The following is a 7,550-nucleotide window of genomic DNA, read 5'->3' as shown; positions in this document are numbered from 1 at the left end:
CTCTCTCTCTCTCTCTCTCTCTCTCTCTCTCTCTCTCTCTCTCTCCTATGCTATATCCTAGAACCTGGAACACATTTCTAAATCACATATCTAAGCATTTAAGCCCTCCCCCATAAATCCAAAGTGATCTAAGTCATCAGTCCTTTACCTGCTTTTCCTGCTTCACCAATTATTCTCAACACTTGTGGGTTTTTATCTAGTGGGATTCTAATGTCCTTCTGGAGTAGCTACATGATTACAATACAGGAAATGTCTAAAACATTTTTTCTAATGTATTCTCATGCAGTAAGGCTGGATGTGCATGCTAAATGATTTCTTTGGTGATTTTGTCTAAAGCAAAAATTTTACTAACCTAGAAAGAACAGCTCTCTTTTATTGTCTATAAAGTTTTCCTAGCTCAAATAAATGTTTTCCTTAATATCTGACATTTATTAAACTTTCTATAGAGTTTAAAGGTATAGGTAGTAGATATAGACATAGATGTAAAGACTACATGAATTCTCAGAATCCAATATGAAATTACTCCTATTGTTTGCAATAGCATTTAAAAATCACTGAAATAATGAACTTTCTTATTTCTTGACTTGGTTGTGGTAAATAGTTAATAAGTTAAATACACAAAGGTTAGACACGCAGGTACCCAGGCCATTCCTATGAGGATATTAGTCAGAATTGATGGAAATCTTGTTCTAAGTTTTGTGAAATATTAGAGAAGAGAACTGAGCAAGGAAGCAGCAATGAACTAAAACAAAAGCATCTAAGTTGTTCAGTTCAATCAAGACTACAATGACTAGTCTGTTTCGTTGAACTAATTTCCTGAAATTTTTTCCAGAATAATCTGCAATGAATATCTGCATACTGTTGTTGCAGAGGACCTAGGAGTGGCTCAGTTTTAAAAAAATTAGAATACTTAGAATAATTGGGATCAATAATATAGTTCTAGTCCAAGATTAAACAAAATACTAGATGGTCTTCAGAGAGGCATTAATGTGAGTCTGACCTGAAAAATTGAAAAAGCAGGAAGGAAGCTGGAGTCCACAGTAATAGCCATGCTAGCACTCACTCAGGAGGAGTAGAGCTGGCACACAAGTCTCTTCTGGCCAACATGCCAGTTTTTCCAAACGTCTGCTGTGCTTTCATTCTCAATTCTCCCTGTATACCTGAGTAAGGTAACCAGCAAAATCCATGACATACCTTGAATGCTGGGACTCTTGGAGATTTCTAGGCAGATTGATTAGTTCATTGCATTTAAACTCAGCTTCATTCAAAGCCTCATGACATGGACAAGATCTAGCCAAGTTCTTTGCCAGAATAAAACACCAATGGCCTGTAGCCCAGTTCCTGATAGAGGTTCCATCTTCATCTAGAATCTCAGGAGCATGGTCTCACTACATTCCCACCAGCACTCTGGTATTCTGTGCATCCATTAGAGCTCCCACTATGTTCTCCTTATAACAGTCTATGTTTTATAGGCTGCATCTCTAAACTCTTCTAAATTCCTCCTGCAGGCCAGCCCAAGACTACTTGGTACACACTGCCGGATAGTCAATGTAACAACCCTATATAGGCAACAATTTTTCTGTTAGACTGTCACTGTGCCAAAATATTTGAGAAAAAAAAAACAGTTAAAGAAGAGAGGAGTTGTTTAACTTGTGGTTCATGAGGTTTCATTCCAAAGCTTGCTGGCCCCATGATCTGGAATTGAACATCGTGGCATGGGATCATGTGGAGAACGAGATTGCAAACCTCAGTCAACCAGGAAGCAAAGAGAAAGACAAGGGTGAGGTGCTAAGGCCAGGTGCAACACCCAAGAACAAGACCCTGTGTTCTACTTCCTCTACCTATGTTTTATCTCCTAAAATTTCCTCCAATGACCAAATATAATCTCTCCAGCTAGAGATCAAGCCTTTCATACATGTCTTACAGGAGATACTTCATAATCAAATCATAGTCAAGCCACAGTAGATAGTCCCCAAATTATTATGGCTTAAATTACATGTTTTCAACATTACCATAGTATAAGGACAATATGCATCCCATAAAAATGATCTTTTTGAATTTGGATCTTCTCTTTGCCTAGCAGTATGTGGGAGAACCTCCTCTCATGATTCTGGGTAGTAGTAGAAAGCTACTACTCCCAGTGGGTAATTTTCTCAGAGAGGGAATCAGGGACACTCAACAGCAAATGTGCTACTGTGCTCTGATGCACTGTAGCCGACATACACATAACAGAACACACTTTCAGTTTATGATATTCTCAATTTGCAAAGGATTTATGAGGATATAACCACATCTTAACTCAAGGAGCATGTGACTAAATCTTCACAGCACAAACAGGATTTTATAGGATAAAGATAATGGAAAGTTTGCTTCTGTTTTAAGATTTATTTTAGCAATAGCATTCATACAAATTATTGGAAAGGGAAGAAGTGAAATTCATTGGCTTCATCTAAGCACACGCAGTCTTTCCATGATGATGCAGAATTTTAGGAACTAAATAACTAACTGATAGTAAATCTAGATATTGAACTTATCCAAATGTCTCTGTGTTTGTTTGGAATTAAACTATATTCCTTGCTGAATACTCAGGTCACCCACTGAGTCAAAACAATGTGTCATATTGCATCCACAGGAAGACAACCATAGACATATTTCATCAGTTGACATTGGATATTCCCTGGAGTGGAAAGCTGTGCTCAGTTCTCTTTGGAGCAAATTATTAATTTTGTAACTATGGACCTGATTCAACTGATTTACATAGCTATATAAAGGAAACTGCTTTGCTCAGTATGAGTTAATATTTCTAGAAATCAATTGAAAGTTATAGGTGGCATCTATTCAAAGTCACATTTTGAAGTTAATATGTATGAAATTCACATCTTTTATTTCTCATGTACATGTCTTCAGACTTCCAAGAACAGGGTGGCAAAGGTGGCACAGTGAAACACAAGAAGTAGCACCTGAGACAAGACCACAGTTGATTGAGTTAGAACATTCATTGAACCCTTATGGAGTTTTAAATGGTATTATCTTAAGAGTCTTGCCTTTAAAGTCTCTTAAATATTCTTACTTTACTTTAAAATTTCTGGATAATATGGATACATTCTCCCTGAAATTATCTAAGTGCTCTTCAAGGCCATTTATGCTTTTAACCTTGCCACTATTGTGGTGGGTATTTAACTCAAGTGTTTTGAGGCTGAATATGAAGAGACTTTTTTTTTTCTGGTTTCAGATACATCAATCACTTCTTATTTGTGTTTTTACATATCACTGTCTCTGTTGCCCATAGCCAACTTCACTATGAAGAATTTAACAGAAAGTTCCAGAATAGATTATTTCTAAGTTTTAAATTACACAATTCTATGAAGTGGGGTGAAGTCTCACACCATTCTGCTCTATTCTGTCATTATTCTTACAGATCAACACTTCCTTCTATGTGCCAATGAAAGGGACATAAAAATCACATGAATCTTATGATACTGCATTTCTATAATTGTTCTGTTTTAATATTAGGCATTTTACTGTGCTTTATTACTTTATTACTCTTATTTAATTTATAAATAAAATTTATAGTTTAATTTTATTACATGTAGTATAAGTATGATTCAGTACTATCTGTGGTTTTCATCAGATATATCATAGGACATGTTTCTTGGTATTTGAGTTTCAGTTACTATTTACCCTATCCATACTCTGAAGTTGTTGAAGATCATTATTTTTATCCTACTAGCACTAAGGACACATAAACAGGACAACAAACGCCTTCCTTCCTTAGAGTTAACTTCTCATTGGAGGGTATACATAATCAATAAATATATACCATAGAATCACTAGGGGCTGATGGCAATCACAAAGAAGTATTTTGCACTAGCTTCATTGGCAAATGCCCTTTACAATACTAAAGGACATCATATTTGGAAGGGCATATAATTTGAATTGTTGGACCTGCTGTTGGATTAAAATTCATTGTTTTTTAAAAGATAATCTTTATAAGTACAGCCCAATGAGACACTGAGCCCAATAGGAACACAGAGCCTCAGCACTTTTCTCTCCTTCATACCTTCCATGTAGACTCATCCAGAATCCCCCAGGCACCCTTCCTTGCCCCACCCCTTGTCTTCAAATATCATCATGTAGAACTAAATAAAGTATCATTTATTTATAATATCATTTTATAAAACAAAATAAAATATTATGTAACTTTTCCTAGGAAGTCATGAACAAGCATCTACAAGCCCAAGCTAGGGTGCCACTGAGATACCAAACAAGCAAGTACTCTCAAATCTAGTTTAAACCAGTAAGTGTGTTAGAATTACATAAATGAGTGAGCACACATGAAGGTTACTTTAAAAGGCATGATGATACAGAGCCAACTATGTCACCAAAAATCCTATACCAGAAATGGTGGTGAATCACAAAAGCTATCGTCCTCTACACAACTTTTAAGCATCTTCACTGAAAAGAAAGACTTTTCTCCTCAGTTATTGCTTCCTGATTATAGAATCTTGGAAAGAGATCCTGAGTTCTGTAAGGTTCAGGAGCTTTTGAGATTTCCAAGTTTCATCTACTTCTTCAATCCTAATAGGACTCCTTTTTGGGATAGAATGTTTTAATTTAGAGGAAATGGCCATAATATAAGAGCTACTCTACTAATAGAACTGTACTGCCATGAAACCGGCTCTTCTAATTTGTTTCTCCTCACTGTGAAAAACATTATTTGAGAAAGTGGCTTGTGGGAGGAAGGCTTTATTTTGGCTCACAGTTTGAGAAGATGTAGCTCATGATGGTAGAGGAGACTTATCAAGTTTCAGAGCAACTCAAAGTTATGGCCATTGAAGTCATAAAGCTTCCTGAACATACTTCATTAGGTCAAGATGTAGAAGAACATGAGCTAGAGCTAAGGATGGCTAAGTCATAAGACTTCTACCATCAACACACTTCCTTGATGGAGGTCCCATAAGCTCCCAAAAGGACAACACTAGGTGGGGACCAATTTTTAAGCTACAAAAACATATAGAGTTAATGTCAAACATAGACCATAATGTCCAGACTCAGACTTAAATTCAATTGCCTCCTCTCCAGCCATATATATATATATATATATATATATATATATATATATATATATACATTCTCTTTTAAAATGTTTCATCTATCTATTCAGACATCAGTAAGTAGGGACAAGGTGGAAAAGACAAACCCATGGATGAGAATAGGGTTATTAACTACCCCTACTGATGTCCTGAGATATTATTAACAATCAGAGAGATTCTTAGCCAGGCCAGACCACTAGATCGTCACATAGTGGTCTGGGGGTTAAGCTCTGGGTCAGTGCCCTGAGCGACAGAGAGCAGTTCACCCAGGCCTGGGATTTCTCAGAAGCAAGAAAGGAACCATTTTAGAGAAGAGAAGAAAATCTTACTCAAGGGAAGAAGTCCTAGAACAAGGGTCAGTGAAATGATTGAATGTCTCTATCCTCAAGGGCAGCACAGGGGTAGCTCTGAGCTAAAGAACTCTCCCCCTGGGACCATGTGGACATTTACTCTGACCAATGGAAGGAGAGGGCTTACATGTTCTCCAAAATTTGGGTTAGTGAGCATTGGCTCTCCTTAGGATAGCAGGGGCGATGTGAACCTGTGGAGTTTCTAGTTCCAAGTTGTTCCTTCTAATCTATGAAAAGCTTATCTTAAAGGCTGGTCATGCTATTAACTCATGTTGTTATCTCTTTTGTAAATTTAAAAGCTACAGGAAACCCATTAAGACCTACATCTCATGGACCAAATAGATTCCATCCAGATAAGTACATCTGCCTAAAGTTCCCACTTACTACCTCGTCCAGAGGGTGGGATTCCTCTGGGTTTCATAGTGTACATCTAGGGAAAAATTTTTCTCCCAAATATACTTAATCTTATTATCTATCTATAATGTATATGTGTGTGTTTCAGCATCTTGTCAAGTCCAGGTGCTTACCATGTCCAGGACAGCTCCAGAGAAGCAACCTCCAGATGCTCCATCCTCTCATAGACACAGACACTGGACTTATTCTTTCCGATCTATCCACAGATGGTTCCACAGAACCTGGACAAAAGCTAGGAAATAGCTGATATTCCTAAGATGGAACCAACATTCCTATACCCATTTTCCGAGGTTTCCTAGAGACACATTGCCCTAAAATCAGCAGGAAGTAGCTAAACATCACGATGACTCTATTCCTGCTCCACCATCACCTCTTCCTTATTTTTTAAAAAGTTAACCCAAATGGGGGGATGTTAGCATTTTGTCTAAGTTCCACACCACAGTTGCCTGCCAACAGTCAGATGTGCCTGACTGATTGTAAAAGGGGCTGCTTGCCCCCTCTGCTCTCTTGCTCTTGTAGTCTTGCTCCCACTCTGTCCTCTCACCCCTTCCCCTTCTCTCCCCATTCCCCTCCTTCCTCTCTCTTCATGTGCTCATGGCTGGTCTCTATTTCTCTCTGTCTCTGTCTCTCTGTCTCTGTCTCTCTCTCCCTCCCTCACTTACTCTTTCTCTCTCTGTCTCTCTCTGTCTCTCTGTCTCTGTCTCTGTCTGTCTGTCTGTCTCTCTCTCTCTTTCTCTGTCTCTACTACCCTCTCAACTCCCTTCCCCATGCCCTAAGTAAACTATTCTATACTATACCCCCATTATACCCTCATGTGGTTGGGTGTAGTTGGTCCTTCAGGGGAAGTGATGCCTCAGCATGGGGCCGCCGAGGCATTCCCTTACCCCACACGTTACCACACATCCACCAAAACATATTCTTTCCTTCTTTATCTTTTTATAAACACAACATTCACCAAATTGGCATGACTCAGTGGGAGTGACCAGGACCAGCCAGAATGTCAGGTAGCCTCTGCCATGCCTCTCTCAATGAAATGAAGATCACTGAACACTCAAAACCAGGGAAGCATTGCACACCTAGCTATGCAAGTGTTCCATCATTGTCCACTCAGTTCTATTTATACTCTCTCCAAATATCACTTGTCCTCTCATGGGTCTTGCCTCAGCAAAACACCAGTGATCTGCATCACATAACAGAACCAGAAACTTCTACTTCATGAATCATTACAAGGGCAGACAGCCAAAATCTGATCTTCATTTTGTTGAGTTCTTTAGAAGATAAACTATAAAATTAAAATAAATTCTTTTCTGCTCTAGCTGCTTTTGGCAATGATATTTTATCATAGCAATAGAAATTGTTATGTTAAAATTAACTTTGTTCCACAGTATTTATTGTAAGTTGTATTGATTGGACAGTTTCTAATTGTGTTAGTGTGTTGAAAACTGGCATGTCTGTTATGGTGGTCTATCAAACAATTTTGTTTTATTGCCTGTGTAAAGGACTTTGGTATTCTGAAAAAAAAAAAAGCTTGTAAATACTGGAAGAAGAGAGTCAGGCTTTAAGCAGAAGCAGAGTGTAGTTGGCTTGGCTATTGCTGGTTGCTGGCATAGCAGCTTTAATTGCATTAATAGCTAGCACCACCACCACTGTAATTGCTTTGAAACAAGAAGTTAAGACAACCACTTTTGTTAAT

The sequence above is a fragment of the Mus caroli genome, chromosome 4 (genome assembly GCF_900094665.2).
Source record: "Mus caroli chromosome 4, CAROLI_EIJ_v1.1, whole genome shotgun sequence".
NCBI lineage: Eukaryota > Metazoa > Chordata > Mammalia > Rodentia > Muridae > Mus > Mus caroli.
Note: the sequence above shows the minus strand (reverse complement) of the source record.